Here is a 20,585-nt window from a genome sequence, read left to right on the forward strand (position 1 = left end):
CATATTGTATGGGCAGTGAACTTGAATGCTTCCTGCAGCATTTTTAAAATTCAAATAGATTCAAGGATAGGTTTGGACTTTTTCAAGTCTATCTCAATACAATATTCACATGTCAAATGTATGATGACAAAGTTATTAGTGGGTGAACATTATTCCTCCTCTCCATAATAGCCATAAAGCACTCCCTTTCCAAGTCCCCTTCCACGGAGCCCACCATGTTGTACCACCATGTTTCTACAGTAGCCCAGAACATACAAACCAAACACTGGCTCTAGAGAGGGCCTTTCATATTTTTTGCGAGTTTCACGGCCACCGTTGGTTCTCCTACACGCTTGGAAGGGAAGGATGACTTCTCATATTGGCTGTGACAACCTAACATGAAGTGCCAGATGGTTTGTTACACAGAACCGTGTTTGGGATTTGACAACCATTTTACAAATATATTATATATATAAAAATGTTTTCTGTCAGTATTTTACAACCCTGGCAAGTTTGTAAAGTCTGCAAACATGACTTGCACTATTATGAAATGCTATGCAGTGTTTTATTTAGTCTTAAAACGCATGGATTTATCCCTCAAAATGGACTTTTTGTATCACTTCATGAAGAAATGTGCCCACACTAATACAGACCATTTTTGGTCTGAACAGTGTTCAGACAGAATTTCAGTCTGGTAATAGCTCAGTATAAAAAGCAATTAGTCTACATATTCTTGAATAATTCAATACAAATATACAACTTCTGATGCAGAGAAAATCAAATTTAAAACATACCTCGGATTGCTGTAGAAAGGACAAGTCAAGTCAAGTTAAATTTATTTATAAAAGCACATTTAAAAACAGCTCACCTTGACCAAAGTGCTGTACAGACCATAGCAGGTAGTTAAAATCAAAAATACAAGAAACACTAACACAAACAACAAGGCACACAGCTTGTAGGCACAAATAGACAACACATGGGGAAAGGCACAAGCAAAAAATCAACCACATCAAGAGGATTCAAACGCTAGACAATAAAAGTAAGTTTTGAGCCTGGACTTAAAAACAGTTGATGGAGGGGGCAGATCTGATAGGGAAGGGAATGCTGTTCCACAGTCCAGGGGCTGCAACCGCAAAAGCGCAGTCACCCCTGAGCTGAAGTTTAGTTTGCGAAACAGCCAGGAGCCCCAAGTCAGCTGACCTGAGGACCTGGAAGTAGAATAAGGGGTTAGAAGATCTGCAATACAGGGACGACTGACTAATCGCAGTGTACAGGGAGTTGCAGTAGTCGAAGAGGGATGATATAAGGACAGTGTTGCTCAATAGTCAAGCTGGTCCTGTGGGAAGACTGTGCACCGTCATTTGATGTTGGTTTTCTTGTTTTCCGTTCGGAAATAAAAGGAAAGGAATAGACCACGTGATTTGGTTTTTGGTTTAAAATGAAAAAAATAAAAAACCACGTGACTTCCATTATTGGTTTCAAATGCAAAAACGAATTGGCTGAATGTCTGCAGACCTGTTTATTCTTCAATCCAAAAAGAAATAATGATAAAACGTATTGGCAAAAACCAAAACAGGACATTTTTGGTTCGTTTTTTGTTATTTGATTCTGACACCAAAAATGGTTTTCTGTTTTTTGTTTCGAAACAAATAACAGATTTACTGTTTTTTCGTTTTTGAATTACAGATGAATTACAGGTTATCCGATGATACCCAGACTGGCTTCACATCCTCTTTATGAGTTCAAATTCATGAGAACTTTAATTTTATTTGAGAGCCAGAGTTTAGGAGTGTCTTGGTGATTGTTATTCCAGATGGTGGCGAGAAAATTCCATTTCAAGGTTTTATTAATTTTTAAGGTTCGCTGATGCTGTCTTTACCTTCTCACTGATGAGACATCTCACTGCTCTCTCCATTTGTCATTGTTTTAAAAGGTCTTAATTGTATTACATTCAAACGAAGAAATTAGATTTTTGCCCATTATCTATTCATAAGAGAACATTAGTGGGTCACCAAATGAAGGAGGGAGGGAAAGGGAGAGGAGGGGTGAGCTTTACATTACGGCGCTGTAATGTCTCCTAACTTTCTGGCAATCCTTTCATCCCCATGTCTAAACTGTGTGAGTGTCAGCATGTCAGCATTTTTTTTTCAAAGGCATTAAATATAATTATCAGAGATTGAATCATCTGTTGTAGAAACAACAGTATTTTTCCACAGGAGCATCCAAATATTTCACACTGACACGCATTTCCAACATCAGGCTGAAAACAGGAAATAGGAAACGTGGTAAAAAAAACAGAGCTGAAATGATAAGTTGTACAGATGGTGATGCTGAACAAGTCTGTAGCATTTGATACAGTTTCACCTGTAGGTGGCGCTACTAGATTTAATAAACTGCTGCTGGGGCAGCAGCTGGCAGCAGCTTTCTTTAACAGTAGAGAGTTGGCACATGTCTGACTGGACAGAGGAGTATGATTTTTCACCCATCTTCATCCAGCAAATCAATAGGTGAGTTCCTTTTTGCTTTGTTCGGTAGCATAGGCAAAATACATTACATTTTCAATCAATTTGAATTGTTCTATATGCCCTTCTATCATGGTAATGATATGGTACTATGCCATCTAATCACAACATCAAACAAAAAAGCTGTTTTACTAGTATATAATTTTTTCATTAAGCCCCAGATCTATTCTTTGATATTCTTTCTGAATTATTAACCATTCTTGATGATTTGGAATTTTTGCTCATTGTTTTCTTGAAGTGAATCTTACTTCCGATTACATTCAGATTCAACCTTATTTATCCCAGAAGAGTAATTCAGTTTCATAGTCTACCCAGTTCACATTAATAAACAACAAAACAAAACAAAACAAAATAGCCTAAATACAACTCAGTCAGGCAGCAGCATTCCAACATACAGATCAAATGCGAAAAGCATTGGACTTGAATTAGTTTTGAAATCAGAATCTTGCTCAGCTACATCTCTACTGTAGCTAAAATAATCTCTCGATTCCATGGAAAGTCAACATTTCTGAGAGTGGAGCTGGATTTGTGATTCTGATGTTCCAAATTACATGGTGAGTTTGATTTTACTTTGTTTTATATCCAAATGTCTCCCAACAACTTAATTTTATTTAGATAATGTGCTATTGCTGTCTGTGTAGTAGCGTATACCACTTTGTAACTGATGAAATTGTTTTCTGCCTCAGTACTAGAGGATATAGTACTATAGGGGCTGACTTAGTCCTTCAGAAGAATGAATGTGCTACATAAATTAAGTATTAAAATTTTTTCACACCCTCTCTTAACACATTATTTTGTTTTTCAGGCAGTTTATAGGGATAAACTCTGAGAGAGACACCCTGTCCTGTCAGAAGACAAAGAAAGTCACCTGGAAGAGGATGATATCAGTCAACCCTTGTGTGTTGAATCTACTAAAGAAACAAATGCACTTTTGAGTGGGACTTCGTAAAAGTCAGTGAAACCTCTCAAACAACCACACAATCAGTCTCTTAGCCATACTTTTCAGTTACTCACTGAGTTATTTTTGGTCATTTACTCACAGTCGCTGATATTCATTGACAAATTCACACACTCAGTCATACACTCATAGTGACTTCACTCAGTCACTTTCTCAGTCGTTCACTCACTCACTACACACGTGGATGGTTTGGTTACAGCTTGCATTAGAGCATGTTAATATATATTTATAATGTTTTATGTCTTTATTTGTGTACAATGTTCAAACGACTGCATTACTTGTTTAAGTAGGCTATTTACTTTTTAAATGACTGGAATTTAAGTTTAATTACCTGAATGAGCTCCGTGCTTTGTTTTTTCTATTACTATCTAATTTTGTACAAATGTTTAGCATCTTCATTTAAAATTGTTAATAAAGTAAGACATGGTTTGAAAGAAACACCTTAAAGTTGTATCATTTGTCTTTAACATTTTAAGTTACAATTCAAATGGCTATTTATTCACTGTTGCAAATACTGTCAATGAGTAATTCATGTCACCATTTTTGGAAAAAAATATGTTAGAAATTTAACAAAACTCACTGTAGTCCACACTGCTACTAGTCAGTTACACAATAGTGTGTCAAGTAGTAGATTGTACATATTGCAGTTTACAGTAAAAATATGTAAGTATACTTTTTGTGAAAAAAGTGCAAATAAATTCAATCCTTTTGGCAGTATTTTACAGAAAAAATAGAAAATAACAGTTTTTTATGTTTTAAAATATTGCAACAAAATGTTAATTTCAGCAGCAGCAAGACACTTAATTTTACAGTAAATGAATGGCAACTGCTGGCAGTTCTTTACTATTGTAATTTTGTTAAGGTTGTTGTAACTGCACTTGTGGTGAATATATGGTAGCACCCCCAGACACACCTTACACCAGACGCCTGTCCCCCAATTTACCAGTTTCAGCCCACTCCGGTTTTGTTATTTAATTCTTTGAAATACTGGAAGTACACTTAGACTTTTAATGGTAAAAGATTTTAATTTTATTTTAAAATAGTTTTGGAATAAAAATATTTTTACTTCTTCATCTTAACTCCATATTTTTAACCACTAAAAACTTACTGTCTTTTCAGCCACATGTCAGTTTCCTTATTTGATTTAATAAAAATACCTCTGTCCCCTCAGTGAATGAGTCTGTGTGCTCTGTTAAGTGTGAACTCGATTGGTATTTGGTAATACCTATTTCCCAGTCATCACATTTCCTGGGTTGCAATTCCCAAGGTAGCGTAGTTGGTCTTCTATCTCATTCACTCATCAAATATAGTTCTCTCCCCTTCTCACCATCACATTGTTTTTTGTCTAGAAGATTGCAGGATAAGATAATGTCTGAATCTTTTTTTTCATAATCTTAACAAAATAGTACTCCACCAGGTGGTTAATATAGTGTGTACTTTTGGGAAGTAGTATGGGTATTTGGGGGGTCCTGGAAGGTAGCAGTTCATTGCGGCTGGTCCAAAGTACCCCCCTATCCTGGGGAAACGGGAAAGCAGCAGTTCACTCCGGTTGATCCCGGTTTACTTCTGGGGAACTACTTGGGGGAATGTCGGAACAGTGCCCAGGGCACTGGGAAGGCAGCAGCTAACTGCAGCTGGTCTTAGGTGCCCGACCGATACTCACACTTGCTCCACCTAGTATGGGTGCTTCGTGGGATCTGGAAGGCAGCAGTTCACTGCGCCTGGTCCAGGATACTTGCCTACCCTGGGGAAATGGGGAAGGCAGCAGTTCACTGCAGCTGGTCCCAGTTTTCTTCTGGGGAAGTACCTGGTGAAGTGTGGGAATGGTGCCCAGGGCACTGGGAAAGCAGCAACTAGTTGTGGCTGGTTCCTGTAATCATTCCTCCTGTTCATACTGGCTATTAAAAGATCCCCTACAGATGCATTTTCAATGTAAGTGATGGGGGCCAAAATCCACAGTGTGTCCATTTAAAAGTTTATCTTAAGCTTATATGAGGCTTCAGCAGTCTGAGTTAGTCATATCACGTTTCAGTTTTTTTTAGCATAAGGTTCACTCTTTGTGTTTCCTCGGACAGTGTAGTGTTGAAAGATATCTACCTGATTTGACTAATTTGTATGGCTGGAGCTTCATATTAGCTTCAAATAAACTTTTAAATACATTTTTGCATAGAAGGACTGTGGATTGCCTCTCTACAGAGCAGTGAATTGACTGTCACCACCTGTAAGAGAACATTCTTGCTGTCCCCCAGAACTTAAATGATGCTGCAGAGCCATGGTTAGCCTGTGCATAATGTCGCGGAATAGCACAATCCATGTTTTGAGTGCATGTTGCATTTTGTTTGTCCAACATAAACCAGACCACAGAGACATTTCAGAATGTAGACAACATGTATGCTGATGCAGTTTTTGAAGGATTTTATGGTGTATTTTATTTACCAGTGGATGTAAAAAAGTATTTGGTGTCTGTGTTAAAACATTGTACTCACATGGCCACAGTGGAGAAAAGCCATCTGTAGGTTGTTTTGGCAACCTGGAGACAGTGTTAGGTGGTCTGTCTCTCAGATTATGAGAACATTTGATCATGATCAAGGGAGGCACTGAGCTGGTATTGTTTAGCAAAGGTTCACTTTTGAGGACATTAAAATGTTATGGTTTTTACTCTGCCTTCCTGAGGATATTATATATAATATTCAGTGGATAAACTGATCTGTGAGGATGTAGTAGCTCTTGTTTTCATATTAAAAGGGATTCCCTATCTGTATGTAGTAATGTCAGTAAAGTCAAAACATTGGCCTAGACTTATTCAAGGCTGCCAGGACAAATCTTCACCTCTGCTGCTCTCTGCTTTTCAAGTTTACAGGGAGTGAGTATTTGCTCACTCCCTGAAATGATAGATTTTTTTTGGTGGAGTATTCCTTTAAAGGAGAGGTTTAAAATTTTTCAAGTGGACATCTGCCACATTTACAGTCTTTTTAGTATCAAATTCCCTCTTTGTGTTTCCTCGGACAATGTTTCCCTGTTGAGCTGTGGTGGAACTATAGTACCAAAAGACGGACATTGACACTAAAAAGACTGTAATGTTGAAAAATATCTACTTGATTTGACAAATTTGGTTGGCTGAAGCTTCATATTAGCTTCAGATAAACTTTTAAATACATTTTTGCACAGAAGGAGGCTTGTGGATTTTGTCTGCATTACAAAGGGATGAACAGCAGGAATGATTACAACAAGAAAAACATGTGTCAGTGTTCATTTGGACATCTGACTATTGTTTTAAGACAGACTTGAAAAATTATGAACCCGTCCTTTAAGGTTTTGGTCAAATTTTATTACTGTATTCTCACATTCTGAAAATTACACATTTGCATCATTTTTGGATAATGGCATTTTTACAGCTGCTTTGTTGAGGCATTTACCTGGCAAGGGAGTTTTCAAAGAAAAAATAAATCATTTGATATTCACTCACTACCTTAATGACAGTTGTATGCTCAGGCATCTTTCATCACCTATTTATGTACCTGGGCCTGGCCTGCGCTCAAAATGCACATGCTGCGTCTCGTTGTCCCTGTAGGAAGGACCTATAAAAATCTCATCTGTTCTCATGTTTTACAGACAACTCTTGAAGCACAGAGGTGCCCTTTAAATTAATAATTTGACATCTTTTCCATCATTGCTTCTCTGCCTGTTGGTTGTACATCATCCTGGTTGAACCCCACAAGTGTTTTTATTAGTGATGTGGGAAACAAAGCTTTCTGAAGCAATAAATCAATATGAAGCAGTTGTATTGAAAATGGTTCACTTTTTTGAAGCGTCTGATACAGTCAAAATGGTGACATCTGCTGAGCAAATTGGTACGGCATTGGCATGGATGGATTAAATCTGAGACTGACAAAACAGTAAGTCAGAATATAAGTGGTTTTACTGCTTTCGCTGTTATTTTGTTCAGTAGTGTCTATACTATTAAAACTGATCACTTTTAAACAGAGTCTACAGCTCTGGTTTTGAATACTGTGGAAGATTGAAAGGCACACTTTATATCCAGAATAATACATAGTTGATAAATTTTAATGTTTTTTTCCCAGATTATATTTCTTAGACTGTTTCAGCATGGATGAGATTTAAGATTTCTTTTGATCTTTTATACAGATTAATCATGTGGTTGAATTGTGCTGCATTACGCGAAGAGCTGTCATCAAACAGTAGTAACAGACAGATGCAAATAAGACAGGACAGGAATTTATCAGAGACAAACAGATGTTTATAGATGTTGAGAAAAACTTAGTTTGAATTGTTGTTTGGAGACCAAACCCCCACCCCACCCCAACACGTATAGCGCACGTCTGTCTCCTCGAGGCTTGCCGTGTCACCGCTGCTTTGATCACAGATGTGTTCATCCTGTCACCATGAAGGGATGAGTGTCATTGTCATTTAACACACCACCTTGGAAAGAAAAACAGCAGTGCATCCCAGATATTTATATGTGCAAACACTCACACACACACACACACGCACACACAAGAACTTTGATTTCACCATCAACACCATTAGTTCCTGGCTTCTTGGCAAAACATTTGTCCATCGCATCAACATCTGGCATCAAAATGATTCCAAACGAGTACTTTGTGAGAACGTATCAACTTCCCCTGTGGTGTCATGCATGTTTGTTCCAAGTATACTTTGTCAGCTTGATGAGTGAGCCTTGGCGCATTTCTTTTGAACTTGATAACCTTAGTGTTATGGAGGGCGAGGAACAACATGCCAGATGCAGACTAACCAATCATTGCCATTCAGTAAAGATGCAGAGAAAAATGTAACCAGGTGAACTATTTATAGAGGTACAGACAGGACTGTTATCTGAGTCCGCTTTGATGTTTGAGTCATCTCACATCAACATCATTCTGTTTTTATTCTCAGGTTTCCTTTTGGTCTCTGCCAGAGCTAGAGGTTACAGAGGTTATTGCTCTGCAGAATTCTGCTTATGAGTGTACAAATAGAAATATTGTTTTTAGTTGTGATAGTTGCAAAGAAAAGAGGAATGTTTCTCCTAAGATTTTGTTGACTAATAATTCAGTATTTGTTCTGATCTGTTTTCCTCTGCTGATTTATCCCTTTTGTTTTGCTTTTATCATACAATTCAGTGTAGAGAGGCTTTTCACTGTCTGTTAAGAGTGATCATTCACTCAGATGGGCAATAACAATTACATGTCACATTATATAACTTAAAATTTTAACTGGTACTTAATTATGCAAACAAAAGCTGAATAAACTGAAGACTCAAAATATTTTTTAAACCGGCAATAACCTTTTTTTTGGTCATTTTATGAGGGAAATATCTATTTTTAGCTGCTTAATACACCACTATGTTCACCAGATAGCTGCTAACTTAGTTGGTCTGCTGTTTGGTTCTGGGCAGGTAGCGTACAGTAGGTTTATCTGAGGTTTTTTTTGCTGAAAATCACTGCTTGCTGTGGCTGAAAATTACACAACAAGACTGAACCAAAACAGTAAAGTTGCAGGCCAGAAAACCAAAATAATGACTTGAAGGATGCTGTAAAATCAGGTGATAAATATCTTTGGGTTCATTACTATTATTCTTTTCACATACACACAGTCATGTGATCCATTCCAGTGTAGTGATTGGACTTTACTAACAACTCTGATGCTTCTTCCAGAAGTTGGGTATTTTGACCTTTTTTGGAGGAAATTGAACCAATTTTGGTTCTTGGCAATAGAGTGGTTTTTGTGATTATACTAATGCTGCACTCACATATTGGATAAATGGAAACTTTTCATAATATTTAATACTCAACAACAGCCTGTGGAAAAGAAGAATGAAACTTAGGAAACTGGCCAACTTGTGGTCTCACCTATTGAACAATGTTAAAGTATTGTTGAAGTGGGTGGAGTCATCTGTGAACTATGGTGCACGAGTCTGCACAAGTTTACTTTTGTCTAAATTAACTATTTTCTGAAAAACCAAGTGAGTTCATCAATACCTGCTGTGGACCAGGCAACACCATTCACGATTAATGACACAAAACAAATGAAAATCAGTACATAAACAACAAAGACATTGTAATCCCAAGTGGGAGGGATTGAGAGAATTGTGGTTTCAGTTAAATTATTTGGTTGCCAAAAGATATGCAAATATGCAACACCAGTGTGGCAGAAGTTTGGCTTCAACATTGAGCCAGAGTCTCTGTATGTACAAGTATTTGCTTACTAAAAAAACAAGATTTGGATTCTAATGAGACCTTAATTTTGTTTTGTTTACCCCTGGGGCATCAAGACTCAAAGGCTGATGTACTTTATGAAATCTGTGACTTTGTACTTTGCAATTGCTTTTGTTTAATTGTTAAGCTTTTCAGATGTGGAGGGCAATGTTTCCGTAATATTTTTCCTCTTTGTTTAAAACTTAAGTGTATGAAATCATGTGCTACATAAAATATTAACATTTGAGTGTTTTTATAGGCAAAGTTTGACCAGTGATTTTGTTTAGAGCAGTAATGGCATTTAAAGTCAGTATTTGGCATAGCTATGGGAGAACTTGCATAAAAGTGACAATTCTCCCATTTGTAATTTTGTAGCTTTCCAGACATGGATTTAGAAATTTTGACATCCTCTGTTGCACCTCTGAACCAGCAGTAGTAAGTTGCTGTAAGTTTGTTGTAATAGCTTGAGAGAACTGGAATAACTACACCTGCCAGTTTGTAGTTCTCACAGAGATACAGTATTTCATGGGACAGTCCATACTGCAGGCAGTATAGGGACAAATGGGCAGGTGCTGACCTGTGGTGGTGCTGTTCAGCGTTAACTTCCTGGCCATCAAAATGTTCTCAATATTGGACAAGGCTTTAGTCATCTTCCTGGTTTCCAGCTGATTAGAACTACAGGGAGTCACTTGTTTTTCTTATTCTCTATGTGTCAAACGTGCATCAATATTGTTTTACATGTCACTGCACCTTGATATATAAATGAACCTCATACATAGCAGTAAAATGTTTGATTCTGAATGAAAAGGATTTATTGAAACACTGTAGTTGCATTGTGCAGAAATGGGTATACCACATAGTGCTGGGAGACTCCACAGGGGGAAAAAACAAAACAATTTATGTGTAAATTTGATTAGAGCTGCAACGATCAGTCACTCGACAGAAAATTAATTGCCAATGATTTTGTATATTGAATAATAATTTTTAAGCAAAAATGGCATAATTAAAAATAATAAGCTTCCCCAGTGTGAATATTTTCTGGTTTTATGATAATAAACCAATTATCTTTGGGGTTTGGTTTTGACAAAACAAGACATTTTGAAAAGTAACCATGGCCTCTGGGAACTTGTGAGTGACATTTTTCACAATTTGCTGATATCTCATTTATATTCATCCAGTTCAAATGATATCTTGAAGTAGTAAGTCAAGAGCAATAGGACTTGCTATTGTGTCTTGATGTCTGATAAAAACTTATCCAGTTTCATCAGTGCTATCAGTGGTAGTGAAGCAAAATTTCCACTAGAGGGTGCCATTGATATTAGTTTGATTTGCACTGCTGTTGAGTCTCCTCATCTCATTGCATTGTTATATATATATATATATCACTGTGATTAAAAGCTTCTGTTTGTGGATGTAGAGCTGATATATTTTACTAAATTGGTGATCAAATAAGAAAGGTAGAGAAGCAATAAGTTAGATTGCATTAAATGATAATTGTGTGTAAGCCATGAATAAGCCATGAATAAGCCAAGCGTACCAAATACTAGCACCACCTGCTATTTTATGGTGTTTTACTGCTTACACCAACTGTAGGAGGAAATGTTAATCAATAAGAAATGAGCTTAAACTTTTTTAACCTCACCAATACACATGATGCTGTTTCAAATACTTAAAAGATAGGTGACATTGTTAGACAGAGTGAGGGGGAATGTTATCAATATTTAAAGTGACTAAAGGTCTAAATTTGAGGGAAACAATGTGTCAGGTGCAATTGGGAAGTTGATAAATTTTAAAACCTTGTAACAAAAGAAACATTGTTTTCCTAGTATGGGATACAACAAAATATTAGTTGATATTGTAAGTGTGTAAACTTATTATATTAGATCAAGAGAATGACAGTCTCAAGGTAGTGACCCTCATTTCATTTCCCCGCTGAAGATAGTTAAGGTGATTTAGAAGTTACCAATGTGATATTGAGTTGCCAAACACAGATACTATGTAGGCCATGATTATATACACTCTATTCAAGAATCCTACATTCTTACTACAGTAAGTGTGCCACAGCATCTACACAGGGACAAAAACCCTGAGCTCCCAAAGAGCAGAGCTCTGTGTGACTCAGGCGACGGCTGCTCTTCTTGCTCTCTGAACTCTGGTGCTTCACCTTCAACTACAGTCTAAGAGGGGAAGGAGGGAGGGAGGGAGGGAGGGAGGGAGAGGAAGGAAAGAGGAAAGGAGGGAGGAGATAACGGGGGAAACGTGCCACATAAAAAGAGGAAGTTCATCCTCTGATAAACACATAGCTACACATCCCACTGGACCCCCTGTCTGAGATGGCAGCCAGTGCTAAATGTGAGCTTGTCTGAGCTGCACCACTACAAGGGGAGAAACCGCATGGAATTCATGTTTTGTCCCTAGGTTGTTCGTTTGAGAGCGTTAGAGGATTTTAATGCGCCTCTCTGTACCTCAGTTTCCATTCAAGGGGCTCTCCAGACGCAGTGCAGCTCTTCACAGAAGACATGCATAATCATAGCAGAGGGGAGGGGATGAAACAAAGAGGAGATGTGTAAAGCATCATATACATATGGCACTTTATATTGTGGTATTCTTATGGGTGTTTTGGTTTAAGGTTTGATTTTTTGCGTTGTTACACACAAAGGAAACAGCCGCAGCTCAGTACTTCAAAGGGGCCCCGGCAATCCCACATAGACAGACCACATTTCAGTGGAGCATGCTGTGCAGTGCTGCACTGTACTACAGACAGACAAGAGCTGTTATGGAGAAGAGGAGACCAGGGCTTCTCATTAAAAAACACTACTGTTTCCTCCACAGATTACACTGCTACGGGGAAACTACACAGGGAAGACAACCTTGCCACATCTACAGCTGAAAGATGCAGTGTTACATGATTGGAACTGTCAAATAAAGCATACAGTTGGAGAAGTCTCAAAACAAGTGTTCACCAAAAAAAATGACAAAACATTTTTAATGAAAATGATTGACAGGTTGTTTACAGAGAAATCTCACTTAAATGATGTTTAGAAATTTCGAGCCTTTTTGTGAGGGCTGCTTACTTTCAGCCTGCTTTTGCGGCATATACCTGGTCATGGCCCCTTGACAAATCCTAATGGTTTAAAGACCAGAGAAGTCCACAGTCCTGTATGCACTACATGCTGCATATAGCTGGCATCTCAAGGCTGATTGACAAAAAATATGTAGCGAGGGAGTTGTGTTTGGAAACTGTGATTCTGGGGCCGCTTTCAAGGGCTTTTAGCGTACACTTAAGTGTGACAGACATTTCCCTTAGGTGTATTTGTTTGCTCACACTTGACTCTGTCTGAACTGGAAGTTTTAGCAAAAGTCACAACAAGTATCGGTGACATCTGACCTAACAGTCATAGGGTATACTAACTCCTTTTTGAAGGCCTATACCTCTTTATTGCATATTTGTCGGGGCATTTTATGCCTCAGACTAGGGAAGTTGCAGTTCATAGTTGGCGTCGTAACCCCTAGGACACAGGGATGTGTTTGACCAAGTAATAATACATTGATGTACATTTTCAAGCAGTGAAAAAAAGAGGTGCGAAGGATCTTGCATGTACATAAGCCCTTTCATTCCCATTTTATCCGGCAGACTCTACATGACGCTGTTTTTGGTGTCTCTCCTGTGGGAGAACATCAGATCTAGGATGGCCAGGGTGTATAATGTACCTCCTGCAAGGGGTTCTTTGGAAAGTGCAGAGACATTTATTAGTGAAGCCAGGGGTGGTGCATTTTCATTTCCTGGTTTTAATGGAGAGTCTCTGGTTCCAGACATGGGTCAAAATGAGACTTTATTTAATATTTTTTCTTGACAGGACAGTGCAAACAGAGAGGGGACTGGCATGCCCAGTATTCCCTTTTTATATAGAATTGTTCAATGCACTGGTAATAATCTAAAGGGAAGTTTTGTTTTGTCATTTTCATCGTCAGTGAGGATCAAATTTGTCATTTGATAGAGCACAAAAATGGAAAAAAGGATTGTTTCTTACATTCATTCTCATTGCAAGGTACAGATATCAGACAGTGTCCTAATCCCTTTGATCATAGTGCAGGTTACTAATTGCTGTTTCCTCTCCACTCCGATATGAGCAAGCAAAAGTTTGTCTCCTCCAACTTAGGGTTGAGTCACGTGCATAAATAAAATACTGTACCATACCATGACGTTATCTAGGGCAGCTTTACTCTCCAGCCAGTGTCCTCCTCCGGTCGTTGGCGCCTGCAACTCGCCGTCACACAGCGACCTGATTTGGAGCGCTGTGTGTGACAGTGAGGTTGGCACTCAGGCACACACATAGGCATAAACTCAATGTTGCAATTAAGGCGGATCACACTTGTAAACACATGCACACCTGAGAGCCCACAGGCACAGTACAATAACTGGTGTGTCACCAGCCTTTTGTATAGAAGACAGCAGTTAATTGTTTGTTTATTATATATTTTTTTCTTTTCAAGCTTGGTTTAAGTGCACTTTCTCTGTTAATCTGTAAGACGTAGCAATTTAGTACACCTTTAAAGAATCACAGAAGTGGAACAAGTGTAAACATGGCATCTGACCACCATGCATTACCCAGTGTGGCCTCTGGATGGCAGTGTCAGGCTGTGCTACCCGCTGTCAGCCTCCGCTCTCTCATTAGTGAGGTCTAGCAGGCCCCCACCAACATGTCTCATAAATGTCAACACCAATACAGCAGGGGACAGTGGGCCTGGATGTAACAAACACAGACGCCATGAAAGTCCACTCTGTCTGTCAAATCAATCACCCAGGCAAGCCACAAGCTGCATGTTCACACCTCACATGGAAACTACCTGCAAGTTGGCATTTGGTTAGTTTAAAAACATAAAGAATAAATCCCCGTGGGGTTGTTAGGAATTATTTTGATCTTGAATCTAAAATGGAATTTGAAGCACACCGTGTTTAGACTTTGGCACTGCTCTTGTAAATTCTTGCATGTGGATGTATGCATGTATGCCTGTTGTGTTTCTCTAGAAGTTATTCTCACCTTGCTGTGGTCAGTTGAGTCCCCTTCATTATACCCTGCCCTGCCCTCCTCCTCTCTTTCCCATTATCAAGCCATGTGCTGCTTGCTCTCTTTTCCATTCTCTTCCAATCGGGCCACAGGAGCAGGTGGATTGGAGATAACTTGCGCTGTGCTTTGTTTTCGCTCTGACGCTGTCATTAATCATTGCCCAAGCCACACTTCAACATATAATAATAAGGACTGGCTGCTGTGTGGGGGCTGCCGCCCAATTGCCTTTCATTGCGCGGATGCCAAATTGGAGGTGAACGGCCATAGCCAGACACTACTCCCCTGTCCCCAGACTGTCTCATCATTTAGGTATTTATCCATCTCAGCCTTGTCTGTGGAGCTTCTCCCTGCCCTCCCAAGAGGCCCAAGATTGTTAGGGGGAGGATCAGATTTGTTGCTCAGGCTTTTTGGCTTTGATTCTGTGCCTATAAGTTAGGGATTAGAAGCAAATTTCCCACAGGGCAGTGCTGGATTTGCTGGTGTTTAACTGTTTAACCTGTCTTAGTCTTGTGTGGCAAAGGGTGTGGGCGGTGGTGGGAGGGAGAGGAAGCAGTGTTTGGAGAGAGACTGGTCAACAGGCCCAGAGAGACCCAGGTGGGCTAAGCCAAAGCCAAGCCAGCATTGATAAGAGAGGCTGCCTTATCCATCACATCTCCAGTGGAGTTGTTAGAGTACTACACTGTGTGGAGACACTGTGTGTGTTTGTGTGTGTGTGTGTGTGTGTGTAAGTGGCTTCCCCTGAATACCACAGACTAATAAATCAAAATCATATTGGTCTTCCTTCGGTTATAACCCCCATGTCTTGCCTGTAATACACAACATGTGAAAATATGTAGCTACAGTGAATTTTTCATAAGGGCAAGTGAGTTATCAATTATATGAGGGCTGCAGACATATTTACAGAAACCTGATCTTTGGATCAAGTTTGTCCTTAATATTTATACATAAACTAAACATAAAATACTCTCCATGTAAAAATGTTGCACTTGAACACACACATATTTCTTAAAAAATATTTCCTTGATTAATTGATTGTTTGGGCTATAAAAATGTTTTTAAAAAAGAAAATGGTGACATCTCCAAATGCCTTGTTTTGTCAGATCAACAGTGCAAAAGCCAAAGATATTCAGTTTACTCACATACAAAACTGGCAAATCTTCACTTTTAAGAAGATGGAACCAGAGAATTCTTTTTGCATTTTTGCTTGAAAAATTACTTAAATGATTAATCAATTATCAAAACAGTTCGATTAATTTTCCATTGATCCATTAATCTACTAATTGACAAAGACTTTGTTTCAGCTCTCATGTTGATGGAGAGAGCTACGAAGATTAGTCGATTGACAGAAAATTAATTGGCACCTATTTTGATAATAGAATAATTATTTTTGTCATTTTTTAAAGTAGGAATTAAGCAAGAACATTAGCTGGTTGCAGCTTCTCAATTTGAAGATTTCCTGTGTCACACATGATAGTAAACCGAATATCTGTTGATCAGACAAAACAAGACATTTGACGATGTCACCATGAGCTCTACGAAAAATATAATAGGCTTTTCACCATTTTCTGCCACACACGAAACAACTAATTGATTAATTGAGAATAATGAGATAATTAATTGATAATGAAAATAATCATTAGCTGCAGCCCGAGTACACATGCCATATAATTTATAACAAAGTTGAAATCATAAAATTAGTTCTTTGCATCTAATCTCTAATCTAGAATTTGAAAGAGCCAATGCTTCAGTAAATAGCAGAAAAATACAAAACCAAAACACACTTCAGAATCGATCATCAATAGGCATTGCCACACATATAATGTGAGGCTTGCAATGTGCATAATCTCATGCTTCTTATGGATAGAGGCAGGTTGATGCTTGGTTTGGGTATGTGGTCAGGGTTTTGGCTGTAGCCACCCTTTGTGGTGCTATACTCTGGAACGGACAGGGGTCCAGACCAGCAGGAGGATCCCTGTCCTGTCAAACATAATCCAGACGGATTACGGTGATCTGAGGGGAACTTTGGAGCCTTGAGCGTGAAGGTGTGCTCTCTGGGCCCTGCCATCTTTACTTCTACAAACAAGGGCTAAATCCTACGGCGTGCTTGTCTGGAAGGCAGCGGAGAGAGTGGTGTGGGCTTTGATCTCAGCCATCAACATCGCTGCTCACCTACTTTGCTCAGTGCTCAGGTGTATTAGTAAGTGGTGTTGGACAGGCCAATATCAACAAAGACTTAAAGATTGGCTGGACATAGTTGCAGCTCCCATTAGCTGTGATCTTAATGAGTATGTGTGTTTGGGATTGAGCTCAGACGTGCATTATTGTTACAAACATAACTCAATCCATAAAGAAGGTATTAATACGTCTTTCACACCATCACTTCAGGAGTTTGACATGCAGTATATCACCTCACTCTTCCATACTTCCAAATGGTCTCATTTTGCACTTTGAATCTCTGTCTATACATATCCTGTGAACTTATATCACTCTGACATGTAGACAGTAAAGAGCTCCATGTCTCCTTTGGTGCTGTAGAAATATACTGCAAAACCGTATTGATCTTTAATTAAAGAAGCTCTTAACCTTGGCTGGGCAGAGGACCCCCAGGCCAGTGAGTTAATTAATGTACTAATAGTCATAATATTTGTGCTGTGCACGGGAGGTACATAAAAGATTATCTATTGTATGAGCAGTTTATCAGCCCAATGATGCTAGAGCCCCGTGCTGTGCATATATCAATATTATGGGCAAAAATCTGCAATACAGACAGAAGGAGGAGGAGAGTTGGTCTTTTAATATCTCCCTCGGTTCATCAGCAGTTTAGCAAGGCCCCGTTTCACCTCCTGGGGATTCTCCTCTGATTGTAACCAGGCGGCATTGATGGGCCTTTACAGGCACTAATGCTTTGCTACCTTGACAACGCACAGCAGCTATAAGCCCTCGAAAAGATCCACTTCTTCTCCAGATGAGTCAGGGGTCCCACTCCACCGTTTACCCCACACTCCCAAGGAGGGCGTCTCATCCCTGGATCAAAACCTCATACTACTGACCTTTCAGTTGCTCCACCAACCACCAGACCCCCTCATAAACAGGTCTCACTGAGGGAGAGAGGGAGGGAGAAGGTGAATGTGTGCGTGAGGGCCCAGACACACTGTGATATCACCCTTTATAGCTTTATTGATTTCCTCTCAGGATGCAACTATTAACATTGAGCTGCGATGGAGGCTGCTGCTCTGTTGTTCTCTGCAGGTAAGAACACTGGCTCACACCCCCAGCTTTGTGGATTGCATTGGGTGGGGAGGGGGGTAGTGGGTGGAGAAGCACAGGGGAGGCACATGCTTTTATAATTAAGGTCAGCTGGGATGCATTACAGCATTTGGAGGTGTTAAAACGGGCCCTCCTCAGAGAGTATGTTGGCATTGCCCACGCTCGTAAATTAGCCACGCTCCCTGCTGATGTTAGGAACAGGAGATGGGGGGTGGAGGTAGAGAAAAGGGGGGAAGTAGGTAGATGACTGGATGTAGACATGAGGCTGGATTTGATTGTATTGGATTTTTTTCTCCCCCAAATCATTGATTTTATGTGTGTATAAAAAGGAACCATGCAAGGTTCATTGAGTTCAATGAGTTTTTTTGCTGTATGCTACCTATAAATTGTAATTAATTCTACATTGCGGTTTACTCAGAAAATACTGAGTATCATTATATCATATCAGTATCATCATATCATTGTGTGTGTTTGTATATATATATATATGTATATATATATATACACACACATACATATATATATGGCAATGGTACTGTCAATTGGACAGGTGCAACCGGATAAACAAGATTTCTCAATAGTAATGTAAGGTGAATTAATCTACATTACTGTGTTATCACTTTCCATAATATTCAGATGTAGTATATTAAGTCTTTCCTTAATAAATGGTACAATCATATTTTACTGTAGCATGATCATTGCACTTCCCAAAATATAAATAATGTATTAATTCTTAACTCCCTAAAGTAATGTCCTAATTTTAGCAGAACAAACTGAACAAAATTATACGCACAGCACATTAAACATCTCAACCCCCCCCCACAAAAGTTAAATAATGGGCAGACAAAGTTAAATAATGGGCAGGTAAGTCAACAGATGCTCTCACAGAATGAGGTGTGTGCAAACTCTCTTTGGACCACCACTGGCTCCAATGAGGCGGGCGAAACAAAGCAGGGCCCTTCAGATTCGCAATGGGGACACTGTCAGCAAGCACAGGAGAGGGGAGAGGGAACAAACAGAACACAAGAGTTTTGCAAACAACCTGTCATAAGGCATTCAGCAAGACAGGTCTGACTGGGACACCCAGCTCACACCCAGCACCAAGGGTGAGGTGGGGGTCATCTCTCCGATGCATAGTGGGAGAAGTATGACAAGCAGGAAAGACCAAGACAAGGAGGAAATATCAGGACTTGGTTACATTGCATCTTCTTGTTGCTGACTTCTGACATGCGAGGTCTATTGTGTAAAGTCTGGTTTATGTAAGATGTTATTATGTCATAGTTTTAGACGGAAACAAAATCAGAGAGCACGTTTTGTAACCGCAATGTTCGGTTGAAAGACATAGGGTGTTTTATTATAAGAAGGCTTCACTGTCTGATATAACATGCTCCATAAAGTTAAAACTAGTGACTTTATTAATGGTTAATAAATAAATTATTGTTATATAGGCTCTCAAAAAAAGAGTAATACCTCATTATTTAGGACAACACTTGTGTTAGCAGGTTGTGAAAAACTGATTTGATTGGTGTATGTTCATCAGTTAAAGCTGCGTTTTCTTATTTTGCTCTTTAATTTATTGGAAAGACTCCTCCAGTGGACAGTTATCTTCTGGAAAAATGCTGCAGAGCATTTGGACCAAAATACATTTATAATTGGCTTGTTACTAATCTATAAAGCGTTAATAGATGATATATTAATGATTAATGAAGCAATTTGTCACAGCTTATAAACCCTTTTAAGTACTGTATTAGAAGTTGTTAAGTATTTCAAAGCAGAATTTGAAATACTGGTAGACAGTTGAACAAGAGCTTGTTGCATTGCCTCTATAAGTAATTATTATGTAGTAGTGCTTAAGATTTCTTTTATTCAGTAGTTAAGGGAAAAAACATTATGCTAATGATAAATCTTCATTTTAATGACACAGCCATTATTGCCGTTTTGATTTTGTGGTATTGATTTCTGTTTTTAGTTGGTAATTCTGACCTACTTTGACAGCTTGTAGATACCCAGTCATCACTGTGACCCTCCTGAGACTAAGCTGAGTGCCAAAAACCTGACAGAAACAGAGTAATCAGAGCCTGTGCCACTGACCATTGTTTATGTGTGTTAACCAGAGCTGGCGCAGTGTGTGAGTTTTGCTTCTTCTTTTTTTTTTAACAAACTGACATCTTTTTGTGGATGACAAAATGAAAACGTTATCAAAAAACACAATATATTCATCTATGAAAGAAATATCACAATCAGGCTTTTTAACTTCACAATGTTTTATTTGAATTGATTAACATTTTGTTCTGTGAAGGAAGTATTTAAAGGGTAAATCCATACCGACTAACATGGCACAGTGCCAAGTTCATGTCCTCTGACAGTTACCATAATTACCATCTTCCCACTAATACATACCATTCATCTTGTAATTCAGAGTTAGGTGTTTTTGTGATAGTTGTGACATTGCAGAATGGGGTGTGAGTTGAATGTTTCAACCAACAGAGAGCAGTGCAGCAGCAGTTTTATGATTTAGCAATGTTTGCTCCTTCACATTTTCATGTTATCAATGTCACATGATTCATAAAGATTCCTA

The 20,585-nt window shown here is 38.8% G+C and overlaps 1 protein-coding gene across 11 annotated transcripts in view; it reads left to right on the top strand.

Moving 5' to 3' along the window:
- Positions 1 to 20,585, top strand: part of meis2a (Meis homeobox 2a) — a 195,314-nt gene that overhangs the window by 3,108 nt on the left and 171,621 nt on the right. The window lies entirely within an intron of this gene.

This window comes from Thunnus albacares, chromosome 15 (genome assembly GCF_914725855.1).
Source record: "Thunnus albacares chromosome 15, fThuAlb1.1, whole genome shotgun sequence".
Classification (NCBI taxonomy): Eukaryota; Metazoa; Chordata; class Actinopteri; order Scombriformes; family Scombridae; genus Thunnus; species Thunnus albacares.